Genomic DNA, 15,880 nt, shown 5'->3' with positions numbered 1-15,880 from the left:
TGTAGCCGGTCCCAACGATAACTTATTATGGTGGTCTCTATCCTCTTTTAAATTTAATAATATCCTTATTTAAAAATTTGATATACTCGGAATTTATTTATTGTTATTTGTTAGGGACTTAGGTTTTCTTCTGAACATTTTAAGACAATATGATAATTCAATTCAGTTCTTGAAAGATTATTTATTTATTTATTTATTTTTGGGTACAGTATGGTTTAAAGTCAGTACATTGGATGAGATATCTTCTTTAAATTTATTCCCAAAAATAATTAATAACTCTATAATACCTCTATGATAATAATATATTTATAAGACTGCACAATTTCAATTAAAAGTAAATTTATGGTATGAAATCAAGCTTGTCTCTCGATCAGGGTCGAGGTACACTTGGGTCAGGGTCATTCACAACAGGAATTCCAAGCCATAATAGAAATAATAGTCTAAAGGGTTTGAATAGTAAAGCAGACCCAGGAACCGTTTTGGATTGGAGCAGTCCATGGCTGGCGGCTTAACAATACCCCCTTTTTTTCTTTTCTTTTTTTTCAAATAAGTTTTAACAAAATTATCTTTATAAGTATTAGCTAATTAATTCAATTATTAAAGCTTTTTGTTATTAAATGAGACACTTGAGAATGATGTTTAAGAAGAGGAAAATGACGGCAAACAAGGGACTTAACTAAGAAGATCGAATCTTACTTATATATAACAAAAATAACAGCAACAATATTAATAAATGGGAATTCTGTGTCTTTATGATGTTGATATATTGGCTTGAAATACCTCCAAATTAATTTTCCCCCTATAAATTATATATGATTTGTCAAGAATATATGATTTGTCAAGAATATATGATTTGTCAAGAATACGCCAAAACCTGCAGGAAATTTCATGGATTAATCCAGGAAGGAACTTAGAAGCATGCTAATTACAATGATACATCATTGACTAGGCAGAGTATGAGCAGCTTTGTTCCAAATTCTCCAAGAAGAAAAGACATTGTATTCCTTAGGTAAGAAATGACTTCACAAAGTTTAAGAATTCACAACAACTCAAGCACATGTTTGCTCCCTTAATGCTTTACACATCAAGTTCCACACACATCATAGAGACAGAAGCTCATCCTCCACTTTCCAAGTTCGCAAGCAGCCAAAGAATTTCATAAAGGCAAATTATCAAAAATAAAAGGAAAATAAAAGAATTTCATAGATTCAAGGAGTAGTGAGTAATTAGTACATGTTGCAACTCCTATATATTAATTAATATTCTGTTTTCTTATTTTATACTAAGGATAGATTTCTTTTCTAGAAGATATAATTTTATTTGAGAAATATCATTATATAGAAAGTTAAGGTCAACTCTTTTTTAGTCTAAATGAAAATAAGAACAAGAAGTTTCTTTTAAGATATCTTTTTTGAAAGTATATAATTTGTGCGTCTATATATTCAAAGACAAGGTCATATGAGACTCGAAAGATATTTATGTAACCTAAATCTGATAGGGTTTTTTTTTTTTTTTTTTTTTTTTTTTTAAATTATTCTGATAATTAATATATTTTTTTTCCTAGCATGATTATAAGAGGATCAGCTTTAAGGATTTGGCTTAAATTGTATATTCTTTTGGTGTTTCAGGACTTCAATTTGTCATGTTGTTTGTCTTGAATGTGTTTTTTATTGCTTGAATTAGTCTCTCAAAACTTCAAATCACTGCAAAATATAATTTTAGGAAACATCATGCTTGTTTTCTTGTTTTGACTTTTGACTTATAAATCTTCCATTCAATTACAATAGATTATCAAAGTGGGAAGGGATCCCCACTAATTGAATCCTCCAATCACATTTTTAACCAAATATGTGACACATGACATTTATTTGATTTTTAAATAGCACATATCTTACATCTAAATATATTTTAGTGGGAATTGGAGGATTCAATGTGAGAGAATCTTATTCCAAGAAGGCTAAACTATATATTATTAACTAATACAAATAGGACTAACAAGGAAACTCAGGTATAATGCTCAAATCGTTTCTGCCAAGCAAATAGGTGGTCATGATACATTAGCTTGACCAACCCTAATTTGGTCAATCAAACTACGGGAGTCAATATCTTGCTGGTATTGATTGTTTAGACCATTAAATCAGTATTGATGCTTCTTTGAAACATACAAAATAAAATACGGAGTTGTATTGGTACGTCCATGCTAACTATATCTGATATATTTAGAGTGTTTGGTCCATATTGATGTTTTGGTTGATTAAAAAAAAAAAAAATTGTTATATAACCTATTATTTGAGCTAATACATTAAGTTAATGCACTTAGGCTAATTATTTGGGCTTATAAATATATAAATTTAAATTATTTTTATAAACACATAAATAAATAAATATATATACATATACATACATACATATATATTTTGTTATTAGTAATCCTAAAATGGTACACCGACATTAACCGTTATTGAAGAATTTCATTCCCTTTACTAAAATAAATAATGTTCAATATGAAATCAACTCCCTTAATTTAAATAGTTAAGAAAAGGCAATAAATAATTGATAGTCCTGAGATTTTTGCCTAAAATACAAATGATATTCCAATCCCACAATTATCAAGATTAACTTAAAAATCAAGAAACAATCTCTAAAAGTTTGCCACTTTACCTCTAAGATTCAATATAAAAAGGTATCACACCTTGATTGAGGTAAAAAGAAAAATACCTAGGGATTCTTTGAGTTTATTCTTGAAAGTGATGTTCTTTATCCTAAGCATATTTAGGAATTTAGCTAGAATCGCACTAGTGAGTTCGATAGTATTGTTTATTGTAGGATTGATTGCCAAGTGTGGTCCTTCATGCATCATTGATTGCATTTTGGTTGGGAGTATCAAAATTAGGAGTAATTCTTAGGTATTTCCGGAATACGGAAAGTGATACTCCATTCTCTCATATTTATGGTAACATCCGCTCATTAAATTTATGATGAAGTCCATCATGAATGTGAAAGTAATGAATGCCATTTCTTTGTACTTCGGGAGTACCTAAGAATTTTTCCAAAATTAGACAAGACCAGGACTAACTAATATATGATGGATATGTTCCACGGGTATCAATTTAAGGGTTTTTTTTTCTTTTTTTCAAATATATTAGGAGGGATGAGTTCGAGTTGCCAAGGTAGTAGCATATGTAATATGTAAATACTTCTAATCATTTAAAAAAAAAAAAAAAAACTAAAAAAACATAGAAAACATAGTTCTCATCTCTAGCGAATAGACCAACTAACAAAACTAGTAATTAACTTACCTAATAATGTACTTGTGTCATTTGTACTCATCATCGCAAATTGGCAATTCTTCTTTTTCTTCCTTCTCTCCTTTCTATTGTTATTACGGGAGTTCTATGCATACTTGGTCTCCGTTTGGTTACCATGTTTTAGGCAGATAATCAGCTCCTTTTTTTTAGCATAAATGATAGTAGAGTTTATTATACAGAATAATATTGTACAATGCAATGGGAAAGAGAAGAGAGACATTTCAACAATGACCTCCTCATTCTCTTTGCAACACGCAATAGTTAAATAGCATGATTATATTGCAAAGGTATGCAAACAAATGATATATTTACAAAACTCTCACATGTTAGCTTAATATCCTTAAGAATCCTAGATACTTCCAAAGAAGAGATCATAACTGAGTGCTAAGAAATCATTTGGTTTGGCAAAATTACATTTTGCAATGACATTGAAGAAGTAGATAACTTGACAATACTTGAAAGCTACTAGAATTAATTCTGAAGCTTGAAGCCAAACAACTTGAGCAAAGGAACAATTCCAGAATAAATGGTTGCATAATTCATCTTCCTTAGTACAAAAAATAATTTTGATTTAGTGCATTTGATAAAATTTACAAATATATTTTTTGGGTACTATAACATGATTTTTTTTTTTTTTTTCTGTTTTGGTTTTTCACATTGAACCAAGTGAGTAGCAATAAAAAAATTAAAAAAATTTCTTTTTCAAAAAACACAATTTTCAAAAACTAAACCAAACTCACCCATGGTCATCAACTATATGCTTTCGTGATATAATTTTTTTGTCATTTTTATTTTATTTTTACAATTTTTTTATTAAATATTTCCTTGAATATACTTATTATTTTTTAAATAACTCATTTGCAGTTTATGTTGTATATATAGATATATACAAGGATAGGTTGTAATAATGGTGGTTTCGTTTCGAGAATATGGTTTCATAAAGTGAAAATTCAAGTTCTAGAATTTTCTAAGTAAAAGTTTGAAATCTGAATTTTTTGTAATTTTCTAGAATTTTCTCCAGAATTTTTTGATGACTATTTAGAAAAGTTGAAAATATTTCAATCTTTGATAATCGTATTATAAAAAAATAATTAACTCTCCATACGTGTCTTTTCATGAAATAGATTTATGTTCACTTAAAAAATAACTAACTCTTCATATGTGTTTTTTTATGAAATATAATCCTATAAGTATAAATAGAGGTTTAGTTCTCTTGAAAAAACTAATTTTCACAAAATCAAAAATTGGAGAGAAACACAAGAAACACAAAAACTTTACCAATTAATCTCTAGAACCCACATGCAATGCTAGCACTTCAAGCCTCACCAAGGAAGAAAATACAAGTTTAGACTTAATGGTGATGCAATTAACGACAAAAGCCCAGCAAGGACTAAGTAGGAACGAACTATGAAGCATGTTTATTAAGAAAGACCACGTTAGTTGCCTTATTGACCATAAGAGATCCCAAATTCACAAAATTCAATCCATGTGGTGTTTCCTCTAGGCCTTCCATGAAGTCCTCCTTAATTTCCAGGCAACAACCCATCTAAATCTTTTCACAATCATAAGCAGCCGAAGGAATTACAGACCTAAACGCATCACAAGCAAAAAAAGACCTTTTTGTTTCCATTTCTTTAGCCAAGAAAAAAGACTTTGTACACTGACAAATAATGTCAGACAATAATGCAAGTTTTGAATTATTTTGTACATGTAAGATCGAGGAACCAACATTGTTTTTCACTATAAAGAATCTACTGAAAATGATATCAAGCAACATATTATCTATAGTATATTGGTAATTTGTTTAAGTCTTTGTCAATGGAAGGACCATAGATTACCATTATGGCATTATATAACATCAATAATGGACTTTGCACCTTGGCAACAGAACCATAACTTGAAGTCCCCCTCAATATTTTTGAATAACATTGCAATCACAATAAATCTTAAACAATTAAGTTCGTAGGTTTTTAATAGTTATTATACAAACTTATTACAATTATTATTTTATTATTTACCGTTAACAATATCCGAATAATAGTGGAGAAATATTTTGTAAAGTGTGTTGTGTTTTTATAATAAAATTTTTTACTATCCCTCTTTCCAGACATGCATGGTGAAACCCTGATTTTATGAATTCCAAATTCCAACTTAAAAAAAGAAAAAAGAAAAAAGAAAAAAGAGAGCTTCTACATTAATGTGACGGCTGATGTTGATAGCTGAACAGACTATTTCCAGCTAAATAAAACAAAAACAAAAAAAAAAAAAATTAATTATTTGGAATGTGGGACAAGAAATCGTGGACCACATGCAGCACGCCATTATCTGTCAACTGCATCGTACAATCAGCTTCTTTATACGACTTTTCAACGGGCAATGCAATATTATATATTAAAAAAAATTCATAATAATTTTCATAAACATTACATTTATTGATTCTCAATTAAGTTCTTTTTTTTTTTTGGGTTAAACAATGCATAATATTACTTAAGGAATAATAAGTCTATTACAAACATAGCCAGCTTTGTCCAATGCTAGCAAATCAACCATCACAGGCGATGGGTTATACGATTCTCAATTAAGTTCACTACCTTACTTTTATTATCAATCATTCCTAATTTGTTATTTCAACAGCTATAAAATATTTTTTGAAATTTATTGTTGCTCTAGACTTATTGCTAATCAACATGTATTTCTTCAAGTTTGAGATTTATAAGACTAGCATGTTTAGTTACACAATAATCTTTACAATTTATATATATATATATATATATAATTGTTAAAGTAGTGTATTGTGATTAACACTAATAAAATAATCTTGTCAATGATAAATATATGTAATGATATTCTATTTAGGAAAAAAAAATGTAAAAGATGTTTTCTAATTACAACTTGGCAACTTGCCACGTAATAGTTTTCAAAAAAATTATAAAAAAAGGGACTCAAAAGAATGAAATGGAGGAAAAGAGAAGGGAGGCCAAAGAAATTTATTATTTGGTAGGAGAAAATTACAATGAAGAGAAGGAAAATGGAAGATGAAAGGATTGTTTGTTCTTCGTGATCCACATTTTTTGTTTCAAGTGTTTACATAATATTCCATTGTGCCTTCAGAATGAATTCTACTCCACATGCCTTTTTCACAATGTACTGGTATATATATCACGTCTAATTTTTAAGAGGTAATTTTATTTCTTCTTGTTTCACGTACAAAATCTACTATTAAGTAATACTAAAGAAAATAATGGTGTGTGAAAGATATCAGAATAGATCATCTTGCTATCTCATGACCTTTGAATTTGTTTGAGATTAATAAATATCATTAGATAGCTAGCGGTGAATAAATTTCAAATAGCCTTTTCATAATAAAATCGTTAAAAAAAGAAAAAAAAAGGTCTCTTTCTTTTCACATCAATGATGAATGTTACATGAGTTTAATTAGTAAGATCTATTATTAATATAACAATTTTCTTATTTCACTATGTCTTACACATTATTGGATTCCTATATTTCAAATAGTGAGATGCGCCAATCTACCTAGAAACTAATTAATAATACAAAATATATACTCAAATCTTTTATAAAATTTGACATTACATCCTATGGGTCTATTTTCAGAACGGTTGTAGGAAGTCCAATTTTGGTCTCCCCCAACAATCCCCCCTTAAGATGATACTCCCACAACTTGCACTCATAGCCTTGGTTTGGATACCACTTATTAGATCGTGAGTTGTGTCACTCTATCTCAAAACTAATTGGGAATAAGGAAAATATACTCAAATCTTTTATGACACTTGATATCGCATTCCATGAGCTTTTGAAAGCAGTAGTAGAGAGCCAAATTATGCCCCCAATACTATAAATAGGCCACAAAAAAAAAAAAAAAATCCCTAACCGATTGACTTTTTCACAAAGGATGTTGTAATATTTATGCAAGATCTTGCCTAGTTTCTAAAATAGACATCCAAAAAGGCTTCCAAAAAAGAATCTAACCTACGGGGAACAACTGGTAAAATTGGAAACATAAAGAAGACATCCAAAAAAATCCTATTTTTCTTTAGACGATACTCTTTGATCCAAATGCGTTCCTCATCGATCAATAACATCCTGTCCATGTAAGATTCCATGGATAAACTAAAAAAGACATGATTTTACATGTCCATGAATTCATGCATGTTTGGTAATTCTCTAAGAAAGACATATTCTTGGTGTTTTCTCTTTTCTTTTTTTTCCTCCCTTTTGGTCTAGGAAAGTGTTTTCTCTTTTCTCTCTGCCCCTTTTGGGCTAAGGAAAGTGTTTTCACTTTTCTGTTTTTTTCCTAGCAAGGGGAAGACAAAAAAACAGAAAGAAAAAAGAAGAGAAAACACCAAAAACACTCACTCATATACACAAAGTCACAAACACACTCACAAGGAGTAGGACTTGGAGATCATTATGTTTCAAAAGGTTCAGGGGTATCTAGTCACAGAAGGATGGCGCGTACAGGCCGCGTGACTGGTACGCGCCATCTCTCCTGCGACTAGAGGCCCCAACCCTTTCGTTTCTTGCTGCTCTCCATGTCTGCAATGATCTTTACTTCGATCCCTTGGTATTTATAGACCCTTAAAATGGGTCTCTCTCAAGGTGTTACGTTCTTGAACAAAACAAAAGGTTACCTATCCAATTCAAATATTCAATGATAGTTACTCATCATACTTTGCCTAAATAATTTTCTGTCTAAAGAAATTTATTGAAAGTAGCTAGGTCTACATATTCAACAAAGTTAAACCTCGTAAAACTTTACAGTACATATGCTTTTGGACGAGCTTTTTAGCTTATTTCCTTGTATAAATTTTTTATTTTTAAACATCAATCTTTCTAGCTCTAGTATCACTGCACCTTTCCAAATTTTTAACAAATAAGCAAATAAATTTTCAGAAAAAAGTAATCCCAAATCCATAATTATTATTTAGTATACGTTGTTTTCTTATTTTACATGATATAACTTCTTCAAGTTGCACCATTGTTCAACTTCGAAAAGCCATCGATCTTCTACTTTAAGGTTGGAGTAAGCAAATCCATCATGGAAGAGTGGGTGTAAATGTAATACATGCGTGTTTACTGAATAATTTCTTACTAACAAATATTTTCAAGAATTTTGCATGATAAGGTTGGTAGATCGGCTGTTATCACATACTTATTTCTTTCCTTTAAAAAGAAGACTTTTATTCCATTTAGATGACTCTTATTTCTTCTCTTGATATTCTTAAGGAATGCCCTATAAAATCATCAATCTATATATATATATACATATATATATATATATATATATATAACCGAAACCTCTAAGATTTCTATAATTTTTTACGTCATCACTATTTTTTTTTCATTTTATTTTAGGTTTTATATCTTATATATTTATTATTTCTCTTCGACTTGTAATTATCTTATCAAGTGTTACAATAGTTTAGTTTAAGTAAAACTTTATTAGATATATGTTTCAAGAGTTTGAAAATTCTACTTCAACTAAAATTCTATAACAAAAATTTCAACAAATATAAACTCCTACCAAGGTCAAAACTCTTCATACTCACTCAATTTTTCACAAAGAAAACATACCCGGCAAATTAAAGCTATGGTAGGAAGCATGAAGGTTCAGAAGAAACAGAGAATTGAAAGAGATGATGACAAAGATGAAGACGACATAATTGAAGATTCATACTCTTATGATTTCCATGTTTTTTTTTTTAAATTTTTTATTCTACACTTTTTCACTATAACGTATTATAAAAATCAGTGCTCAAAAACTGTTTTCCTCATAATTTATATATAGATAAAATTATTATTTTTTGGAGTAAATGCGGTGGGGTTTATAAACAAAATCTGGTAAAACATAAAAGCAAAACTAACTTTTAATTATTTTAAGTTTAATACGCATTCACACAACCAAACGTTAACCATTGTTTTCAAGCCACTCCATAAATTGAGCTGTTCAGGGGGTTTTGTAGGCTTGGTTTTTAATTTTTAAGTACTGTTTTTAATTTTTTTTTTTAAATATAATCCTCAACCACAACAACTAAATCATGATCTAATATATTTTAGGTTTTATATCTTATATATTTATTATTTCTCTTCAACTTGTAATTATCTTATAAAGTTTTGCAATAGTTTAGTTTAAGTAAAACTCTATTAGATATATGTTTCAAGAGTTTAAAAATTCTACTTTAACTAAAATTCTATAACAAAAATTTCAACAAATATAAACCCTTGCCAAGGTCAAAACTCTTTATACTCACTCAAATTTTCACAAAGAAAACACACACGTCAAATTAAAGCTATGGTAGGAAGTATGAAGGTTCAGAAGAAACAAAGAATTGAAGGAGATGATGATAAAGACAAAGACGACATAATTGAAGGTTCATACTCTTATGATTTCCATGTTTTTTTTTTTTTTTTGTTTTTTATTCTACACTTTTTCCCTATAACGTATTATAAAAATCAGTGCTCAAAAATTGTTTTCCTCATAATTTATATATAGATAAAATTATTTTTTTTTGGAGTAAATGTGGTGGGGGTTCATAAACAAAATCTGGTAAAACATAAAAGCAAAACTAACTTTTAATTATTTTAAGTTTAACACGCATTCGCACAACCAAACGTTAACTGTTGTTTTCAAGCCACTCCATAAATTGAGCTGTTCAGGCGGTTTTGTAGGCTTGGTAAATTGAGCTGTTCAGGCGGTTTTGTAGGCTTGGTTTTTAATTTTTAAGTACTGTTTTTAATTTTTTTTTTAATATAATCCTCAAAAACAACTAAATCGTGATCACCATCTCGCACCCTTAGTATGGTGGTTATCAAGGGCTGGGTTTAAATCTCCAGAAAGGAGTTTCATACACATATACACTTAGATTATGATGGAGTAGAAATTCTATCTTGTATAAAAAAAAAAAATATATATATATATATATATATGATCTAATATATTTTTTGTGGTCGGTTATAGATCTTTTAAGATATTCATTAGGATTGATCACATATATTCCTTTGAACTCGTTTATATTTAAATAAAGCATCTCTATTTTTTTTGGAGAAAAATCAAAGCTGCAACCTATGTCTTCTAGCCTAGGAAACGATAAATTTTTATATAAATTTGTTGAATTTGGTTTGGTTTTGAAGTAGAATTTAGGGATTCTATGAATTTTGAAGTTTTAAGTCTTGGGATTTTTGGTTTTAAATTTTTTTGTTTTAATTCTTCACCTTAAATGCTTTTCATTTAGGTTCATGTGATTTTTTTTTTTTTTTATTAAAAGCTATGATTTTTGGTTGATTAATTATTTTTTTGGATCTAACATAAAAGATAATGGAATTAGATATTATAATTTTGATATTGTTTCATGTCTTGAATTGTCTATATTGTTATTACTATGAGAAAGTCATATTGCTAATCAAATATAAAACTTGATGTGTCTTCCTCATTTCATGGCCTTTGTATATATATATTTGCAGTTTATATTAGTTTTGAGTGTGTGTGTAAATATAACTATTGAGAGTTTTGATTTATTAATTTAAGAATTGTAAATTACTTTGTAGGTTCCGATAACTATGCACTTATAACTCAATAGCGTTCAATGTTAGACAATACTTCTAAACTATGGAAAAATATAGAAGTTAAATATTTCATAATTTTTTACAGAGTCAATAACTTTTCCATGTATCAAACGGGTTAGCGACTAGTTTGTAACAAAAACTAAATATATATGTAAAGGTTTTTTTTCTAGTTCCATCATTAGTGACGGAGAGAAGATTATCAAAAAAATTGTATTTTCGTGCTTTTTGTTCAGCTTTATATTTCCTTTTCTCAGTAATATAATATATATTTCGCTTATCATCAAAAAAAGAAAAAGAAAAAGAAGCACTGAATCTATTGGTACGTAAATTGCTGGGTTGTTTCGCTGCATCTCGTGAGGTCTATACAGTGGACGAGTGTGAAAGGTATGATCTACCTATAAGTCTAGACTTTAGACACCAGATTTTGACTCATATACAAACACACACACACCATATTCAATCAATCATGGGTATTGACCTAATGTGTGTTACTGAGAATTATGACAAAATAAGTTGGTGATCACCTGGGGCAACTTTTTTTATTGATAATCCAAATTCGCACAATTATTGGCACGGAATTCACAAGCGATTTCGTTTGGGGAAGCATGTGCATGTACATGTTTGATTTTTCTTACAGAAAAAAGTTTAGAAGGACTTCTAGTCATGATTATTTTATTGGAATTTGGTAACGTGGTTCTTGTAATGTTGTTTGTATTTTTTTAAAATATGTGTAAGTGAAAAAGTATGTAAAAATACGTGTAATGTTATTTAAAAACTGAAAACTGTTGTTTAAATTGTAGTACCAAAAACCCTTACAAGTATAAGTGCTTGTAAGATGTGGGAGGTAAGGGTCGGAGTTCAAGTTTCCATAAAGAAGCTTTACACACACACACACACACACACATATATATATATATATATATATATACTTAGATTAGGTTAGAGTAGAATTTTTATCTTGTATAAAAAAAAAAAAAAAAAAAAAAAAAAAAAAATTCCCACTCCATGTTGAAGTCAATTATATTAACCATATGTCAGTTATTTATATAGCAAATATATATTTATCCCTCATTTTAGTTTTATTTCCCCCCCCCCCCCCCCCCTTTTTTGGGGTAAATTACGACTTGTGTTAAACAAAAACAACACTTTTAGATACAATATAAACATAAAATGAAGAATATTGAGGTTCACATTTAGGTGGTTTATAGAAACATGGGGAAAGGAAAAACCTTCAATAATGATGGTCTTATGTTATTAGTGACGGAGCTAGGATTTGATTTTAGGGGGCAAAATATATGCACATATGAAAAATAAAAATTCATTCATGTGTATGTTAAGTGATATTCATTCATGTTAAGAACTCCTATTTAATTTGGAGGATGTATTCCAAAAAGATACTAGTTAATAAAATTTCATTTACCTTTTTCTCAAGTACTAAAAGTGATATTTAATGTAAGAAAATCCTCAAAACAATAGCATTTTTTCTATTATAATTTTTTAATCTTAAAAAGACATTGATAAAATATGAAAGACTTTCTTTCTTTTTATGAATGAATTTTGATATATAAAATATATAATAATGTATTAATTATAAGCATGATAAAAAACATATATATATATATATATATATATTTATAAAATAAATTCACCAAAAATTAAGAAAAAAAATATAATTGGGGAGTGGGAAATTGTAATCTAACTTCTATCTTATAATTTTTTATTGGGTTGTTGCTCAGTTATTATGCATTGCTCCCCAACAAATGCCTTCAACCCATGCAATATTGATATGCAAATAAAAAATTCTTTGCAACAAAAAGGCAGTGGACAGTTGTGGTTACAGAATTATTCTTATAGGTATTAGTTTATTTATCTGGAAAAGTTTACTTGTGAACCAGTTTGGACCAAAAAAAAAAAAAAATTTATTACATAGTGATTGATAATTAAATCATTCAAATGTAATTTTAGTTACATAAATTTTTTAGTAAGTTTTGTACTTATTTAAATAATAATTGTTTCATGAGCCGCCATGCGTTGAAGGAGATTCTTCCAACAGATTAGGTAGGTGAACCTGGGACAACTTGCTTACTGCGAAACTCCTATAGTCCTAACAGCACACAACGCCACATTTTCGTGGGTATGCATGTTTGGTTTTACTTGAAATAGAGATTGAGAAGGGCAATTAGTAATACTAATTCGTCATGGTGACTCCATTGAACGTCACTATATTAACTATTTTAGTTATTGAGGAACATACAGTCTATTTGTCAACAGAAAAAGTTTAAGAAGGGCTATTAGTCAAGGTGATATATACTATTGGACATGACAATATTAAACTATTGTACTTATTGAGGAACCAATACAAGCTATATGTCTAAGTAGTCCCTTAGACAGTCATTTTAAAGTGACTTTGAGTCGATCTAAAGAACATGACCTTAACGCCAAGGTTTAATTTTACTTAGGGACAAGGGAGTTAAACTTTGTTGAGTATTGAATGTTCAAGTTTGACTTGATAACAAATGTGAAATGTTTAAGTTTTTCTTGAACTTGAATCAAACCTACAAATAAAGTCTGAGCTTAAGCTTGTCAGGAAATTCCAGATGCTTGAACTTGGCTTAATTCATTAGTCATCCTCAGTTTAATTAAGCTCAACATCAAATTTAAACTCAAGCTCAATATTAAGCTCTTGTCTCTTGAGATCAAGATCTAATCCAAGTACATTATCAAGCTTTATTATATATTGTCAATCCCATTTGGTTTGAATGAGTGGTTTAAATACTTAATTAATTAAAAGTTTAGTAACATATAAATTAATTGTTCAAGTCCATAGCAACTTATTACTTAGCCCATAAACCAAGTTAAACATGGCTTTTTTTTTTTAATTAATTAATTAATTTATTTTTATTCTCAAAAAAATTAATTAATTAATTTATTGAGTCCTATTATTCACATGCATGTCCAAGATTTTATTTTATTTTAAAAAAAAATTGGGCTCGGCTCATTTATTAAATAAGCCTAAAAGGCTCAAACTTTGTTTGTTTAAAAAAAAAAAAAAAAAAAAAAAAACGACAAATATGAATGAGCTTTTGCTAAAGTCTACTCTGAGTTTGTTTACTACTAATAGAAAATAGAGTACACATATGCTTGCAATTTGTCTTTTCCAACATGGTCAAGAGTATAAAAAAAAAAAAAACCGACGTTGTGAAAACTTGATTTCATGAGAAGATGTGTGGCCTCAACCCCAAGTTACTCGTTGAGGAACTACTTTTTTTTTTTAATTATTTTTTAAAAGATAGTTGTAAGGACACAGTTCTTTTGCGGCCCAATGATGATGTTGGGCTCGCGCATGAAAGATCCCTCACAATATGATTTGTAGAGAGTGGGCTTGAAAAACCCACCGTCGGATAATCGGGGTAAGACCTTAATGATCCTCGGATCAAGTCCGAGGAGTCCAACCCCATAGGATGCGACACTGTAGGGCTTAAATGTTCAAACCCTACTCCTCTTTCTATATGAATTCCTCTAAAAACAAGACCGGAACATCGCCCCGTGCCCAACGGCTAGTTTTTCAAGCCCACTCTCTACAAATCATATTGTGAGGGATCTTTCATGCGCGAGTCCAACATCATCATTGGGCCACAAAAGAACTGTGTCCTTACAATAGTGTCTATATATATATATATATATATATTTTTTGTGTATTCTTTTATTCCAATATATTATGATTTTTTAAAAATAATTTTATAGTTAGAATGGAAAGTGTGAATTTAAATCCTAGATGCATTTATTAGAAATACCAAAAAATGTCACTTAAGCTACAAAACTATTGCCTATTATGACTTACGAAAGAAGAGAAGAAGCTATCATATATTGGAATGTAAATTGCTGGGAATTTTCATTGCTTCTGGAGTGATGCTGTGGCCTATAATATTAGACGAGAGTGAAAAAGTATGATCCACTTTTAAGTCCAAGTCTCTAGTATGCTTGACCTAATGTACTTTGTTACTGAGAGTTATGACAAGATAAGTAGGTGAACTTGAGACAACTTTCTGTTGTGAAACTTTTTTCTATTTTTTTTGAGGCATATTGTGAAACTCCGAGCAGCACAACCCAACGTTTTCATTTGGGAAGCATGCTTGTTTTCTCTTGGAGAAAAATGGTGAGAAGGGCGGCTAGTCATGGTGATTTTATTGCATGTGACTATAATAATTATTAGACTTATTATTGAGGAGTCAGTCAATACAGTCTATATGCCTTTCAAAAGAGTTTATAGTACATACCCTATTGGGTCCATGGGTGGTAGGCTCATCGATTTAGGGTGTGACCAAAACCCAAACATTTCTAAGTTCAATTTACTATACTATCAGTTTGTGTAATTTATAGAATATCTCAGGAATAAAAAATGGAAATAGTTTAACCAAAGATTGAGAAGCAATACTGTTCTTGTTGTCGTTGTTGTGTTTTTATTTTTTTTATTTAATTTTTTATGAAAAAGTTTCAACCTATGACGTCCATTTCTGATAATAGCTCTTTATTATTAGAACAAGACACCAATTGATTTTTTGTGTAGACGAGAATTGAACCCTAAATATCTTATTCAATCATTATAAATTTTATCAGTTGAACTAATTAGAACCCACAAATAAACAATTACGTTGTTTCCACATAAATTTGAGTAAATGTAAAGAATATGGCCTTAATGGCAAAGTGCAGTGATATAGAATATAAAAAAAATAATAATAATAAAATAAAAAAAGATACTAACTGTGGAAAAAAAATTATAATGAAAAAAAAAAAAAAAATACCAAGACTAGAAGTTCTATTTTTCTTATCTTACCAACCTTTTTGGACCCAACAAGCCATCAAAGGCTATTTGTCTTTACTCTAGAAGCAAAAAAGTTGCTTTTGTTTGCTAATTTTATTTCTTTTCTTAGTACGAGGACCAAGACTAGTAACTAATTTCTTTTTTCAATTCCTTAGTCTATGGTGAT

The sequence above is a fragment of the Quercus lobata genome, chromosome 2, assembly GCF_001633185.2.
Source record: "Quercus lobata isolate SW786 chromosome 2, ValleyOak3.0 Primary Assembly, whole genome shotgun sequence".
Lineage (NCBI taxonomy): Eukaryota > Viridiplantae > Streptophyta > Magnoliopsida > Fagales > Fagaceae > Quercus > Quercus lobata.
The sequence above is the reverse complement of the archived record's forward strand: the minus strand, read 5'-3'. Positions refer to the sequence as shown.